This window comes from Schistocerca serialis, chromosome 5, assembly GCF_023864345.2.
Source record: "Schistocerca serialis cubense isolate TAMUIC-IGC-003099 chromosome 5, iqSchSeri2.2, whole genome shotgun sequence".
In the NCBI taxonomy this organism is placed as follows: Eukaryota; Metazoa; Arthropoda; class Insecta; order Orthoptera; family Acrididae; genus Schistocerca; species Schistocerca serialis.
The window spans coordinates 829,186,290-829,204,217 of NC_064642.1; the positions used below are offsets into that span (position 1 = coordinate 829,186,290).

Genomic DNA, 17,928 nt, shown 5'->3' on the forward strand with positions numbered 1-17,928 from the left:
TGCTGTCAGAACTGGGGTCATTCCCTCTTCTGCCTCCCTTCCGGGTCCGTACACCTACGCCTCCCTGGTGTTTGTCCCGGCCGTCTGTCTGTCTGGATTTGGCACAGGGCCCTAAGGACTCGGTTCCGCCTGTGGCCCTCCGTCGGCGTTTTCTTGCGCTCCTCGAATCATTTCCGGGCTGTGAGCCTGTCTACACTGATGGTTCCCTGGTTGATGGTCGCACTGCCTACGCCTTTGCTCACTCTGACCATGTTGAGCAACGCTCCTTGCCGGCTGGCTGCAGTATTTTTACTGCAGAGCTGGTGGCCATATTGCGCGCTCTTGAGCATATGCGTTCCTGCTCAGATGCGTCCGTCGTCATCTGCAGTGACTCCCTGAGCAGCCTCCAGGCCATCGACCGCTGCTATCCCTCTTCTCCTCTGGTGTCCTCTATTCGGGAGTCTGTTTCCACCATTACCCACTCTGGTCGTTCGGTGGTTTTTGTTTGGACGCCAGGTCACGTTGGCATCCCGGGGAACGAACGTGTTGACAGGCTGGCCAAAGGGGCGATAGACGCCCCAGCTTTGGAGATCGGCCTTACGGCTCGCGACCAGCAGCTGGTGTTGCGCCGTAAGGTACTTGGGATGTGGGCTGCTGAGTGGCGTGGCATGACAGCCCCGAATAAACTACGGGCTGTCAAGGGGACGACCGATGTGTGGCGTTCCTCCCTGCGGGCTTCTCGCAGGGACTCGGTAGTCCTGTGTCGGCTGCGCATCGGCCATACCTACCTGACGCACGGCCATCTGTTACGTCAGGAGGATCCCCCCTTGTGTCAGTGTGGGTCCCGGCTGACGGTCGGCCACATTTTGCTGGAGTGTCCTCGACTGCGCACACTCTAGCAATCTTTTAATCTCCCGGGCACTTTGGCTTTGGTTTTATCCGACGATGCCTCCATGGCTGATACCGTTTTAAATTTTATCCGTGGTAGTCCGTTTTATGGTTCGATTTAGGGAGGTCCTGCGCCTTTCCCTTTCTGTGTCTATTGTCCTTGTGTCTGTCTGCTGTTCTGGTGTGCCGTGAGATGGTTGACTCTTTCCCATTTTTGATCTCGTGGTCAGTCAACCAGTCTCCGGCCATCTTCCTTTCTTCTGTTTCTTTCTGTCTGGTGTTCCTGTGTCCTGTTCTTGTCTGTAGTGTTTGTTGCTGCATTTGTGTGCTTTTAGCGCCTGGGGGGACGTCTCCTCCCCCTTTGGTTTTTATCTGCTTCGTAGATTTTCGGCTCGCCTGATTTTGGAATGGGGGACTGATGACCTTCGCTGTTTAGTCCCCCTTAAACATCCAACAACCACCACCACCATCTTAACACGCACTGACTTCCACGAGTTCTTAACAGGCACTGACTTCTACGAGCTCTCGACAAGCACTGTGGAGGCGGCTTAATAATACTCTTTGGCGCAATCTCTGGCGCAGTGGCTCAGTGTAGCCACCTTTCATATGCCCCTCCTCCACAGGCCAGAATTTGATGGTATTTTTGCCAGCACTGGTGGTGAAAATACCACCAAATTCGTCCAGAAAGTTACACACAAAAATAAAAGATAATATTAATACCTAAATATCACATAATGAGTTAAAATTTTGGCTTTGCACTGACCTTTCAATAACTTAATATATAAAATACAGTAGGCAATACAAATTCTTTTCATACATGTGGCTTTACATAATAGTTTACACAATCATAAAAAATCAGTTTATACAAATGTTCACATAAAATACTTTTAATTATTAAAAAAAAAACAAATAGTTGATAATTCCAGCCCAGCAATGGTCAACAGGTGCAAACACCAACAAGTGACATCGTTTCAGCAGAAGCAGTCCATCAGTTGCACCCAGCAATGTTGAGCAGGTGCAGACACCGACAAGTGACATCATTTCAGTAGAAGCAGTCCATCAGTTGCACCCAGCAATGTTGAGCAGGTGCAGACACCGACAAGTGACATCATTTCAGTAGAAGCAGTCCATCAGTTGCACCCAGCAATGTTGAGTAGGTGCAGACAGCAACAAGTGACTTCATTTCCATACAAGTAGTCCATCAGTTACACCTAGCAATGATGAGCAGGTCCAGAGAGCGGTCCATGATACTCACTATCCCTGATCACACTGTTCATCAGCAGAAATTAAACATGTCCTAGTGACACCAATCATGTAGAAAAAGTACAAGTAACAGTCCATAATATTCATTATCACTGGTCACACAGTTCATCAGCAGAAATTAAACATGTCCTAGTGACACCAATCATGTAGAAAAAGTACAAGTAACAGTCCATAATATTCACTATCACTGATCACACTGTTCATCAGCAGAAATTAATCATTCCTAAGTGTCACACATTATGTTGGAAAAGTGCAGGTAACAGTTCATAATATTTACCCTCACTAATCAGACAGTTCAGGCGTGAACAATAGTTTGAATGCACATACAAATGCTTTTACACTAAACATACAAATCATAACAAACACGCAAATGATGTCAGATAATTTTCATATTAAGTATTACAAATACTCAAATATCAGTAAACCTATAATATTTATGGGTGTCAGTGCAAGCCACTACAAACAAATAAAATAATTTTTACGAGATAGGTGGGTAGGATTAGGAAAGGAAAACACACAAAACACACTCATTCATCTTTCATCCACATTAAGTACTACTGTGTAATTGAATGGTGTTAACTGTGTAAATGTAATGCTGTCAAAATCTGATGTTCATCATGTGTATCAAGTAGTAGTGGCAGCAATGTATAACAGTCAATAATAGTTAGGTCAACGTCATAGTCATCATGTCAAGACCAATGTTTGCCAAGCCAGATCAAATGTACTGTTGTTGGACAACTGTCAGTGGGCCAAGATATGCAAATACTTCCTCTCTTCAAAAAGAAGTATATACTGCTTAGTGATTTAACAAAGTGTGTGTATAGACTATCTTCCTTCTATTTTAGTGTTCTAGTCTGCTATCTTCATCCTCCTTGTTCCATAAGACCAACAAGAAAAATATGCATCTCACTTACTTTACCTCTTATCCACCAAAACTCCAATAATCATCAACTTCACACAATCTCAATAATACCTAAATAATACCTCTTCAATACGTTGATACATATAAACCTTATTGCCAATATATGCTCCTCACTTACTTTACCTCTTATCCTCCAAAACTCCAATAATCAACAACTTCACACAATCTCAATAATACCTAAATAATACCTCTTCAATACGTCAATACATATAAACCTTATTGCCAATATCATTTCACTTCCATAACAACTCTTTCCTCTAGTCAGTCTCCTCGAACAAGTACAGTTAAAATCCTGATGCAAACTTCAGTTCATCATCCCATACAATCTGAAGACACATTGCCAACACACAACCTCTGTGTAATCCATCTGACCCAAATCTTCTGCTCATTATGAATTATAAACAAAGAAATGCATACATGACCTCTAACAGACTTAGTTCGAATAACTCTCAGTAATTAAGTACGATTACGGAGTGTGAATAATCATAATATTTCACAGTGTGCACACCACTTCAAGAATTATGGCAAACAGAAGCAAACATGTGGAGTATTTCTTGTGTCAAGTGTCACTTCCTATTTCAATTGCTCACGAAAAATGCAGTGTAATAATTGTTAATGGTCTAAACCTAGTAATGGTATGTCACGTCGTTAGCTTCCTTCGTATTAGCATAAAGTTATACAGCTTCCATAAAACCTCAGCTCATGTGACTTCTATGAAGTTCTTTGTACCAATGTCGTTCGTCGAATTATAGCAGTTCATTTTCTTATCTTAAAAATATAAGGCACTGAGCGTAAGCAAAACAAGCACTAGCGAGTAAATATACCAGTAGAGAACAGAATGTCAACAAGTGGATGCAGCACAATTCCTACAACGAGGCTCTGCCAAGCGAACAATCTATAATTAATCCAATAGTGTGACCTAAACTCTCTGTTTGTACACAGTATATCAGTATTTCTATACACCAAATTAAAGAGTAGTTATGACAACAACAGATATGTATAAATATGCAATCCATACGCAAAGCAGTAAACATGTCATTAGCATCATATCAGCATAAGCAAATAAATGTTCATATGTCATCTTAATAAGCAAACATGAAGGCGCAAGCAGATAAATCACACAGTATAACTTACATACATATCAGCACAACTAATCAGGTGACAATTATAATTTAAATAAATAAGCACAGCAGGCACATAATAAAAAAATATGACATCAGTGAAAAAGCATAGCAGCCAAGCGATGCATAATATACACAAGTTACAACCCAGTTCATTAATAATCATTGTCAAAATCAGTTAACGTACGCAAGCACGTCGCTTCACAAGTAAATTCATAGAACATGAAATTAGCACAAAGTATGAATCACGTAATCGCGAGCAGCAAATTACGTCTATAGTACGTACCTAAGTGGAAATATGTTACCTGAAAAATGAACTCAATTGATAGTTACCCTTTTTAGTTTATTAGTTTCTTCTTGGAAATTACATTCTTCCTGAAAATTTCTCGATAGCAAGTCCTCTTAACGTCGGAGACACACAGATTTTACCTGAAGTTCTTAAATATTTTATACAACCGTATCCTGGAAAATTCTGAATGTTAATAACATAATTCATCAAGTCACTATAGCTTTATACTGAATTTAGTCGGAGAAATTAAACTGTGTATTTGTTTACGGCTGTCAGTGTATTCGCACCGAGCGCTCGATCAGCTGTAGGCGCGTGACGTAGGAAGCAATTGTTCGCGGTCAACGACTGCCTTGTGCGGCGCGCAGACTTGACTGTTGCCTTGAGTATGTGCTGCCGCCAAAACACAGCGCGGTATCCTTGTACTCTCCGCATGTTTACATCTAGCTGTTGGTTTCTCAAAAGTATGTCATTCCACAAAAATTTTTACGTTAGATATATGATGTATTCCTTTAGAGCGTCGAGATTTAAGAGTTTCTACTTCTACAGTGTTATCATGAATAATTTTGCGAATTCTATATGGACCGTTATAAAGCAGAAAAAATTTGCGACACAAGCCTTTTCCTTTGTGAGACAAACGATGAGACTTAATTAACACTTTTTGACCAACTGACAAGATTTTTAAACGACCAGGACGTTTAGCTGATCTCTCTCTTCTAGCAGCCGCAGATGCAATATTTCGTAGAGCCAGGTTGACAACTTCAGAATGCCGCAGTTTCCGTGAAGGCGGAAAAGGAACTATTTCAGAAATGCGATTTTTCGGTGCTTTGTTTTTTAATATCAATAAAGGCGGTAAAGAAGTTGAATCATTAGGAAGTTCATTCAGAATGTTTTGAAAAATATGAAGATACTGATCCCAAGTTCTGTGATTCTGATGACAATAAAGACGACACAATTTATTGATTTCCTTCATCCATCTCTCTGAAGCGTTAGATTGAGGGTGAAAAAGTGAAATGAAAATTGGTTTAATTTTACGACGCTGTAGAGTACGAAGCCAAATTTTAGAACGAAACTGTGATCCATTATCTGATATAACCTTATCAACATGACCAACTTCTTTAAGAAAATGTTTGATGAAAGCGTTAGATACTGAACGAGCTGTTGCTTTGCGTAAAGGTGTAAAACACACATATTTTGACGTCAACTCCACTGCTACGAAAATGTACGCAAAACCATTAGTAGATCGAACCACTGAACCGAACAAATCAACAGCAGCCATCTCCTTTAATTTCGCTGGAATGATAGGAAACAACGGTGCTCTGTGAGAAACTGTTGGCGGCTTAGCCTTTTGACATAATTTGCATTTGGCAAGAACAGATCGAATACGTTTTTCCATATTACTGAAGTAGCAATTTTCTCGTAATTTGTGAAAGCATTTTCTGGGACCAAAGTGTGCATAACTGAAATGCGTATACCAAATCAATTTATTAACCCACTCATCAGGAATACAAACTAACCAAACAGAGTTGTCGACCGATTTTCGTTTAAAAAGAATGTCATTGCGGACTAAATAATGCTGTCTAATCGCTACGCTTTCTTTTCTCCTCCACTTCTCCTTAATGTCCTTCCAGATTGGATCCTTATTTTGCTCCTTAGCGATGTCCTGGAGCGAAGACGAAATAAAGTTCTCAAACGCAACACCTTGAATATACATCAAACAATAATTGTTTTCTATGCAGTCCTCTTCAGCACTTTGTTTCAAACCCATAAGTGCACGTGATAAAGCATCAGCAACAATATTTGAAGAACCCTGTATGTAAACAATACTAAAATCAAACTCCTGTAGGTACAACGCCCATCGTGACAATCTGCCATGAGTTAGTTTTGTCGACATAAGAAATTCCAGAGCTCGATGATCGGTATAAACCTTAGTATGTCTGCCAAACAAAAATGTCCGAAATTTTGTGAAAGCCCAAACAACAGCCAAAGCTTCAAGTTCCGTAATCGAATAATTCTTTTCTGATTTAGAAAGAACGCGACTTCCAAATGCAATAGTCTTTTGTACTACAACGCCGTTTTCTTCTATCTCTTGAAATAAGTGTGCCCCTAGGCCCTTGTATGATGAGTCCGTTGCCAAACAAAATGCTTTAGATAAATCCGGATGTGAAAGAAGTGGAGCAGCAACTAAAGCATCACGAAGCTGTTCAAATTCTGACTGAGCTTCCTCATCCCAACACCAATTAGATTTCTTTCCAGATAGTTCACATAAACGAGGTGTGGCCAAATTGTCCAATTTAACAAAGCGTCTAAGAAAATTACAGACACCAAGGAAACTACGAACATCACGTTTTGTGGTAGGAACAGCATAGTTACGAATAGCGTCTAATTTCTCTGGATCAGGAAGAATACCTTCTGTAGAAATAATGTGACCGAGAAATTTCACCTGTGAACGACCAAATTCAGATTTTTCCAAGTTCACTGTAATGCCAACTCGTGCAAAAATACGTAATAATGAATCCAAAATTTTGTTGTGTTCACTCCAAGAATGTTTAGCAATAAGAATATCGTCAACAAAAGAACTAATATTGTCACGAAGATAAACAGGTAAAATTTCATTTAAGCTACGAATGAATGCTGCAGAAAATATAGTAAGTCCAAACGGTAAATTCCAAAGTCACTTTTGGGTAAATTAGTCATATCCGGTTATTGTTTACTTACTCACTAGATAGATTGATAGTCGAAGAGTTGGTTTGACAGATGCAAGGAATAGTAAAAGAGTAGGCAGCGGTACAGAAAACTAAAAGAGAAATAGCACCACTACAGCTCGGGGCCCTATGCTCGCTACGGCACATATTCACTTAGAGTAGTGAATCCCCTGAGGACTTTAATAGCTGCACATAATTTCTAGTTTGTGACTTAGTGGCAACTTTGGCGGAAGTGCGTACATAAATTGATCTAACCATGAACATGGATGTATGTCATTCTTAGAATTGCGGAAGATCTTAAATTTCCGGACAGTCAAAAAGTGTTTATAGTCAAAGTTTTCGCCTCGTGGCGACAAAGACCTACCGCGGCTGCCCCAGTCCCAATGACGAGTATTGTCAAGTTCGCGCGCCTGGCGCTCTCTTGTCGCATCCCGTAAATGAAACAAATTATTTTCTTCATACCCCTCTGCTATCTGTGATTCTAAGTTTCTTCTACTGTCCTTTCCTACTATTTCGCCTTCAATTTGTTTGACTTGCTTACGTAATGCCTCAAATTCACTTTTCACGGGTTCATTAAATTTTCCCTGATCTTCAACATGCTTATTTATGTTCTGGTACTCTTCGGTTTCTGGAAATGGTAATGGATCTGTATCATCCGAATCTCTGTCCCCATGTAAACTAAGATTTGTCAGTTTATCTGAAATTTCCTCAACTCTTTCCGATAAGTCACCTACTTGTTCTTTCTGTTTATTTACGTCTTTCGTAAGTGTCGCGACTCGGGTTTCAGTATTGACACATTTGGTAGCTAGCTGTTCATATTGTTGTGTTAGGTTATTTAATCTGTCATTTGGTACGGATTCCTCGATTCTCTCAAATATTTCTTCCTTATCCTTTGCACGTTGTAAATTTAACTCTGAAAATTTCTGTACTATCACGCGATCTCTTTCTTCCTGTTCTCTATCCTGTTCCCTTTGTCTAATCTCTACTGCAACTAATCTATTATTATGAGAATTCAAAATCGGTTGTACTTCTTCTCTGATTTCTTTCTTTAACTCATCTTTCATATTTTTGAAACATGTCCCTATTCGTGAGTCTAACCGTGTTTCCATTGTTTCCATCTCTGTTTCTAAACGTGTTGCCACTGTTTTTAATTCAGATCCTAACCGTGTTTCCATTGTTCCCATTTGTGATCCCAGTGAGTCTAACCGTTTTTCCATTGTTCCCTTTTGTGAGTCTAACCGAGATCCCAAATTTAATATTGCACTCATCAACTGCTCCATGTTAACTGTTTCAAAATTCTTTTCGCCCCTAACATTTCCCGCAAAACCAGCTTCCTTCGTCATAGCTGTAAAGCTGTCTGTGTTCGATACTATTTCAGAATCTTCTATCGTTAATCTCGTATTCTGTGAATTTTCTGATTGAGAAAAATTTTGAAATGGTTCCGGACTATTTTCCCGACTTATTACATTGTTTTCCACTTCATTATTCATCACACTGTTCTCCTGTGTTGGCGAGTTCGCCATGTCAACAATTTCGTCATTCTCACTATTCATCATTTTCGCCTTTTTCATCGACCGCGTAATCATTTACAAAACATAAAAAAAATTCGTCACTGTACGAAAATTACACACAATGACTCTTTATCTCCAACAGTACCATTTACATGCAATGTCTCCCTCAAACACGATCAATCGAACAATTGAAATAATTGCACTAGATTGTCAAACGCGTATACAAAACAACAATTTAAATTTTAAAAAATACCATTAGAAGAATGACAATTACCAAATCTACACATGCAATACAGACTACAATTACTAAACTCAAATTACTACAACAATACTACGGTCTACTATTTTTACAATCAGAAGAATTCCAAGTGACGATCCGAAGCAGCGGTCGCCACGTGCATGGGGGCTTAATTAAATATGATGAAAATACTTTTTAAATTTTTAGTAGCTGTAAGTCCGATTACGCTGTGTCTCGTAAACGGTTGGCCCTGACTAGTATTATTACGCTATCTGACTGCAAAGAACAACAACAAGAATGAAATAAAATTTTTCGTTAACACAATTAATTAATTAAGTCCCCAGCAACTATGAAACCTACGAAACCTAAGCATAAGTATAACTGTTCTGTATGTGGAAGTATGACTCAACGCACATCTGGCACGGTTCTTCTTCAACAAGACAAGAATTTTTTTATACCAATTTTACTGACGTGATAAAAGAAAATTACAAATACTATAATTGCTCAAGGAAAGTAGAATTACACTCTAATACAAGAACACACGCCAGATGCTTTGATGACTGAACCTGTAATGACGCATTATTTAGGACACTAAAATAAAAACAAACTGAGTTAATTACCTCATTTATATTGATGAAAATCATTCTAATCCTTACATTATATCTCAACCAGAACTCTCCAATATCACATCTCAGCAAGCACTGCCTAATAGCACATCTCAACAAACACTCTCTGCTACAACATCTCAGCACAGACTACCACGAGACCTCGACAGGCACTGACTACTACGAGCTCTCTCCAAGCACTGACTTCTACGAGTTCTTAACAGGCACTGACTTCCATGAGTTCTTAACACGCACTGACTTCCACGAGTTCTTAACAGGCACTGACTTCTACGAGCTCTCGACAAGCACTGTGGAGGCGGCTTAATAATACTCTTTGGCGCAATCTCTGGCGCAGTGGCTCAGTGTAGCCACCTTTCACTTTTTTTTTTTTTTTTTTTTTAAGTATGAGATTATCGGATCGGTCTGTGTTAGACCATCTTCAGACCTGACACCATGATGACAGAAGGGGGCTATGAATGGAGGTGGCGCTGGACTCCGCAAACGCTAACAGTAGTTAGCAGTTAGCATTTGTGAAGTCCAGCGCCACCTCCAATCACAGCCACCATCTGCCATCATGTTGTCAGGTATGAAGATGGTCTAAAACAGACCGAAACCAATCATCTCATATAAAAAAAAGAAGTTTCTTGCATCTGTGACTGTTCATGTTCAGTTTTAAACAATAAAGGGAAATTCTATCGTGTCACGTTCAAAAGTACAAATACTTGGGAGTTGCTATCTCAGATCAGAAGTCCAGAAAACAAGAAATAAGTCAGAGGACAACACAAGCTAAACAAATAATCAATAAACTAAATTCCATCTTTTCGTCGGATGAAATTAAGAACAAAAGGTTACATGAGTCAATACCAGAAAGAATTTGTGTATACGGAAGCGAAATCCTGGGAAATGGCAAAACAAGACAGAAGAAGACTTACAACCGTGCAAGGGAATTCTTTCTGAGGAGACGTTGTACACTACGAAGGTGAGACAAGATCCCAAATAATGAAATGAGCAAAACTCCCCGCACATACCACCGGCGTTTAAAGTTTTATGGGCATGTGATGAGACTAAGGGTGAACGATGGCAATATCAGTACGTGAGTAAAGGAGGAAAATCCTGTGCAGAAAGAAAAAAAAAGGAAATGGAAGAGGATACGTAAAGAAGAAATTTGAAAGAAGATTTATACAAGGATCCAAAGGCTTGGGTACGGGATTGCGAGAAACAAACTAATGAGCCGTAAACTATAAGTAAAACAAAAAATTAATACTGAAACGAGGTACAGATACAGTTGAGGGGATTCATTGGAAGAAACGAAACAATCGCGTCTGACGAAACCTCATAAGAGTTCTTCGCTGTGTATCTTATAGTCCTTCAAATTACATCTGATATCTGCTGTTAGACGTAGTATGCAATTTTTGAGCCGAATTTTCTTGTCGTCAGTGACAGACGACACTTTGTGGTGGACACGAGCAGTGTGTGACTGGTGATAACATTGCGGCTCCCGCTATCTCCAGCTGAGGTCACTATAAAAGCAGACGACGTACACGAGCCGTCGCACACACCGTGTCTCAGATCCACCGAGTTGTCGCCTCACGCCCTCGGTACGTATTTTCCAAGTGTCGTTGTTATACTTTTCTCAATAAGGATAACAAATGTAAAATAATTCATGGAAATACGGTACTTGCTTAAGTACTCAACAGTATTCCTGCAGTAATTTAACATGGACGCTCTGTGGCTGGAAGATTAACACGATCAAGCGTTCCACCTCGTCTCACCGATTCACTTCGCTCACGTGTAACAACTGTCACTTGATTTGTTTGCTGCAGTAACTACATTCTCCCGAATTTCAGTCCGCGCATCGTATCCGCAAACGTTTTCGTTTCTCACCCCTTCCATTGTTCTGTTAATATCACTCTACGTCCACATTTGTCGTACTCGAAGCGTTTCATTTCGTTGATCCTCTAATTTGCAATCACCTTACGCTGTGCGGAGATATTCGGGCGTCGACCGCTGTTTGCCCTTCGTTCTGTGCTCCGTTACTTTCGCGTCAAACAGCCCACAAGCGTAACCGGAATTGTGCGTTCAAGTGTTTGACGCTAAAAGTGTTTCAAACTGCCGAATCGTCGTTAGACCGTTCCACGAGGGGTGTACAGTTGATCAGCAGATAGCGCTGTTGACATATGACGGTAGTAATTTCTTTCAGAAATTGTCTTTTTTTAATATGAAAACAATGATGCCTCAGAAATTCGCCGACCAGTCTGTTTTTCAGTGAGGGTTTAACGAAACGGCGCCGTTAAACAGGAAAATTTGATGTGAAGAGTTGCGTTTCACGATTTTATTACAATTTTCATAATGCGTCTCACATAATAACAACTGGCAGAATAGATACGTTCAACTCTCGTAAACAACTTTCAAGAAATACCATTTACCGTTGGTAAACAGAGTTTGACATGACGTAATATCGGCTGTTTGATGGAAGATACTGTTTCCTGGCCTGACTGTTTTGTTACGAGTGCAAGTGCTTTGCACAACACGATTCAAATGATTCAAGAGGGTGTGACGCACCGGGAGAGAGAGGCGTCCTTGACTTACGGAAGAGTGTATTCGATTTGGCGTGAAGCTATCACAAAAATATACCCTATGAGTTCCCACAATTTCACCAAATTTTAAAAGCAATCGTGTGCCAAGTGGTGCACGAAAACAATTCGACCATGGAAATGTAAAATCCGTACTCAGCATCGTTACGGCAGACAAAACCTGTATATAATTATACAAGACGGAATCTAAGGAGCAATCGACTACGTGGGTGCTCAAAGTTGAAAGTGGTTCGTTACCAACGCTCTTCCAAGAAAGTAGTCCCTCGTTATTTCTGATACGATCGACATGTTACAAGCATTCCCTTAGCATTACTAAGAAGAATTAATACTGAACGCCATACAACAATTTGATTGCTACATTGATGATATCAGGAAAACATACCGAAAACTTCACGTAATTTTCAGTCATGACAGTGCCACCACAGAGAAAAATACGGAATTAATGTTTCAGTGCCTGTAAATAAACTATTTTATCGACTACCGAATTCTTTTTGTTCCCTTGTTTCCACAACCTTAAGGAGCTGTTGAACACTGAAACCATGATTTCGGGGCACCAGCATAAAAGTGCGAAAAATATTTCAAAATTGATTGGAACGCATGAAAAACTGAATAAATCTTAAAAGTCGAATATTTTGAGAAACAATAAAAGGCTTTCCACATAAACTAGCTCGATAGTAGAAATTTACACCCGATGTTTGTGAATAAAATGCGTTGACTGATGAAAATGGCATATGAGATAATGAATACAGAATAACGCAAATAAGTTTCGGGACGTGTACTGGTAAAACGCAATTTGACATCATGTATCTATCACGTTTCTGGGAGCTGCGACATCCTAGTGGTGACTGAGAGGGCTGTTCCTTATGACAGCAGCAACTAGAAACGTACGGCTGGGTTAATTCGTCACATTGCTGCCGCCGAGGCGTTACAATTAATTTTATAGTCTCCTCACCATACTGACTGTAAACGGCTTGATGTGTTCCTACCTACGTCTTTCTTTTCGAGAATGTCCATTGTTTGACAGTCTTAGTTAACAAGATTTCAATGAAAGACTTGCGTGAATTAATGTGAAGAGATATCTAAGCCCACGACTTCTCTCCTGGATCTATGTGTATAAACCCTGAACATTACATAGAGAAGTTCCACACTGTTCTTGCAGAGATACTGTTCCGATTCCGAGACAGATGGTGGTGTCGGGTAGAGAGATCTTAATTCTGTTAAAATTTACGTTGTTCGATGAAACTGAAATGTAGCGACTCTGAGAAGAGGAAAGACCTCATTTTATCTTCATGTCAATCGGAACAACCTGTACAGCCCAGTAGACAGTATACTTATCACCTTCGACGTTGGGACGCCAGGTGGAGATAAATTCTCGTTCTCCTGAATGCGCCACACATTTTGGCAATCATATTTAATTTCAATGTATAAACCACAGAGTAATCCCATTTGAGAAATCTGTAGAAAAATATGTGCATAATATAAAGAACATTGTAACACCGAAAAAAGCAACCTATTGACATTTGTTACACATTTAAAGGATGAAAACATGTAGTAGACAAAATTTGAAGCAATGTTACTGTTCTTCTAAAAGCAGAGAAACGTATATATATAATGAAAGAGGTACGACATTATTCTAAAGATCAAAATTTCGTTTTGAATGACACTTGAACTGGAAAAACAAAAAATATATAGAAAATTTTCGTGGTATTTTAACACGACCCATGTGGCTCCTTCTTTAAATATGAAATGTTACAAAATGTTGCACCTTCAGGAAACTATTTTCAGAAGTTTTTGTGGTATATTTGATTCAGTAATCGTAAATATTTCGCCTACTTCAAGTAACAATCTTTTTATTATACTTTCAAACAAGCAATGACAGACGTGTGTGATATGAGAAGGCTTCTTTTGCACTCCGGCATTTTCCTTAACACAGACTGATGAAACAAGTGTTCTGTCTATATCCTGTCCCCGAAAACGCAAAGAATATCTTTTGTTACGTTTCGTGACGTCACGACAATTTACTATACCCCCACGGGCAAATTCTTGGCATTTTATTTTATATACTAGCTGACGAAACCTCACTGTCCCATTTTGTCAATTTTCCATTAGAAACGAAACAAAAAAATTGAACTGTGTTTGTTGTGAGATACCGAAAAAATTTCATTTCCATCTGTTCGTGAAAACATCTTTGAAATTTCCTTTCCAGTGGGTCCGCAATTTGCATGAGGTCGAAGGACGATATTTTATTGTTAAGCACAAGTTTTTCGATGCACTGTTTACTTATTTACTCGTAGTGATACAAGTTACACAACGAGCTCGTTTCAGAGATCTGCCGTCATAAAGTGTACCTGTGAAGATTGTATAATAGCTACAATATTGTTCTTTACGTCTGTGATAGTTTGTGGCTACGTGTGGCACATTATGCTTACGTCTAATGACGTGGACCATATTGCAACATCGAGCAGTAAATGTCGGTGGTCTTTTTGGTGTGATACACCCACGCTTTCTATATGGCTAGTTTTTATTTGCGTGGTGTTGTAAAATTATTTCTTGATACCTTTCCTGACAGCGATGTTATATTTACGTTTACAATAAAATTTCTACATCGCGGAAGTTAGTGATTACAATTAATTTTTCAGAGGTAATATTTTTGTAGGTCTTACGTAATTAATAAGTATTCTATTGTTCTGTGCTTATTGCGATAATTTACCATTTTTCAATGGTAAATGTCAATGTCAATTAAATTATATTCTTCCATGTTTAAAATCTGTTTATTCGTTGAATATGTAGAAAAAGTGCTAAATTTCTTTCTGGATAATAATATCACACACATACAGCAAAACCACAGCAACAAATGCAACGCCCAAGGTAAGAATACAATTGAAAACTGCAATGCAGTCTTTACAGAAAGAGATAAGAAATCATACATTGTCACGAACCCAAAAACATTATGTTTACATGCACAACGAAAAATGCATGAGTAATAAATTCTGAGTCGTCTAATACCTAACCGTACTGGTTGCCCACCATATCTCTTAATCAAAAAACTAAATAAACTGATAGGTGCACCCCTCATACACAACAAAAATATGCACTAAAAATTCGAGAGCATTATTACAGAATATAAAAGGCATACAGATTCGCCAAGTGGGAAAATTCATTTCATTTGACATAACCGGTGTATATACAACTATGCCAGTATCAGAAACAAAAGACGTCATAAAGAAAACCCTCCTAAACAACAGAAAAGTATATGTCATTGGAACTTAGGAAATGATAAATCTATTACTACTAAATTTATCTCACATCTATTTGGAATTTGAAAATAAAATTAATAAACAATGAGATGGGGTACATAGCTATGGGAAATTGTATCTCAGAGACCATAACAGACATATTTATTAATGTGTAAGAAGAAAAATGTTTCAATTCAAACAAGCCAATTCCAAACGAAGTTATTTGTTACGACAAATATGCAGATAACACGCAACTACTAGTATGAGGATATGACCAAGACATACAAATGATGCGTCAGTAAATAAACAACTTGCACACTAAGGTAAAATTTACGACGGAAATAAAACAGAACAAACTGGTAAACTTCTTACACCTAAAGATAAGCAATAACAGTGACCACCAGTTCGAAACATATAGAAAAGCTACTACGACTGACACTATCATAGCTAAGAAGTCTTGTCACACAATTTCGCCTAAATACGCAAATTTCAAATAAATGAATAACAGCATTTTAAAAAGGCTGCAATACACAGCGCAACAAAATAGCTTCCACCCCAAAACAGTGTTAACACATAAAACCAAGACAAACAGCATACGTAAAGAAGTAAAACTAAAAAGAGACGAAAAATCGCAAGTAAACCTATCCTTGTTACATCACCAATCATAGACCAAGTATCGGTAATTGTATAAGAAAACAAAAATGAAATTAGAATTTCTTACGAATAACAGGTTGAAAACCAAAATACGATCAACGAAAAATAATATCTCCACTTTTTCAAATTCAGGCGTCCACAAACTTTCTTGTGACGACCGAAATAAATTTTATATCGAACAAATAGGCAGGAGTTCCGGAATCAGATGTAGATAACTCACACGAAATTGTGAAAGCAGCCAATCCACATTTTACATACATTTAAAACGCCAACAACATAAAGCGGAAAATATTGAAAATGCTCAAAAATTTTAGATAAAGAAACTAAAGGACACACTACGAGTATTTTGGAGGAAATGGGAATATACAGTCCCTCAGAAAAATACCCATAAAAAATTCTCACAGCACAACCAGATTTTAAACATACAAAACACCCCGAAATTTTATTGAGATAATTAAAGAAAAAGGGTAAATTATCGCGATAAACACAAAACAATAGAACACTTATTTACGTAAAAACCTCAAAAATACTATGTCTGAAAAATTAATCACTGACTTTCCAACGAAAAAAAATTCCGCTGTAAACACACAGAGCCGCTAGAGCCAACGCTGCAACGAAAGCTCTCCAATTATAACTTTACAAGATCACTCAAATAAAAGGTAAACATATAAATAACGCGATCGTATCATAACAAAGAGAAAACCTACGTTTACGCTACATGTTGCATGTGGATTATTTCACACCAGCTGAGACGAAAGCATAAGGCACCGTATGTGGACATCAACTAACATAGACGAAAGGAACAGTATTATATGTAGAATGAGGTTTTCACTCAGCAGCGGAGTGTGCGCTGATATGAAACTGCCTGGCAGATTTAAACTGTGTGCCAGTCCCAGACTCGAACTCGGGACCTTTGCCTTCTGCAAGTGCTCTATCGGGTCCAGATCCCTATTTCGAGTCTCGGTCCGGCACACAGTTTTAATCTGCAAGGAAATTTCAGTGTTATACCTGTCATACCATCTTCGCAGGTACACTTGATAACATCAAAACGCCGAAACGAACTTGTCGTTTAACTTGAATCACTACGCGTAAACAAATGAATAGCGCGGCAAAAAACTTGTACTTAAAATAAAACACCTAAACTTTTTTCTAATTGAGGTCGTAGAGGCTTCATCTTCCCCGGAGGTACTTCTGACCAAAAAGCGGTTCTGGTAGGTTTTTGTTAATCGCGCCTTTTGCGTTTTTGTGGTGATGCTCCCATAGAAACTTTCATCCCTTAACGCATATTTCTTTTTATCTAACCAGTTTTCGGAGATTTACCTTTAATTTTTTTAATATATCGAAATATTTTCTTAAATAGTTTGATCTCCTGTTTTACCCTCTTAGGAGTGAAATTTCTAAAAATCCCTTCTTAAACGACAGTTGCAGTATAAGATCAATACCCACACCAAATTCCAAGTTTCTATCCTTAACGGTATAAGAAGTCATTCAGTCAGGACATTGCCTTATATATACGAAAACTGTTTATCTAGTATCCTGTTAGACAACACCAGAACCCTCGATTGTTTAAAAGCATCGAACTCCCATGTCCTTCAAACGTCTGATTACAAATGATTCTTTGTGTTAAATATTCGACGATAAGGAGGGCTGAAAGAAAAAAACCCTGTCTGCGCCTTAAGAAGCGGCCGTGAGCGGGCTTTGCTTGCAGTCATTGGGGAAGGCTGAAAATCCGTGCCGGAGTGAGATTCGACCCCGCGACTCCTGCTTAGCGGGCAGGTGCTCTGACCAGTGACCCACCTGGACACAGCGGGCACTGCAGCTGCACAGACTACTCTGGCACGCCCCCTGCCAGACCCAAATCCTCAACCTATCCACGTACTAACATAGCTCCCCTTGGCCATTATCTTCATTACTCGCGGCATTTGG

At 39.0% G+C, this 17,928-nt stretch overlaps 1 protein-coding gene across 1 annotated transcript in view; it reads left to right on the plus strand.

Annotated features, from left to right (window-relative positions):
- Positions 1 to 11,086: 11,086 nt before the first annotated feature.
- LOC126481463 (glucose dehydrogenase [FAD, quinone]-like) overlaps positions 11,087 to 17,928 on the plus strand; it is a 44,615-nt gene continuing 37,773 nt past the window's right edge. The window contains exon 1 of the mRNA XM_050105239.1: positions 11,087 to 11,116. The gene's annotated coding sequence lies outside the window, so the exon portion shown is untranslated. The remainder of the gene's footprint in view (positions 11,117 to 17,928) is intronic.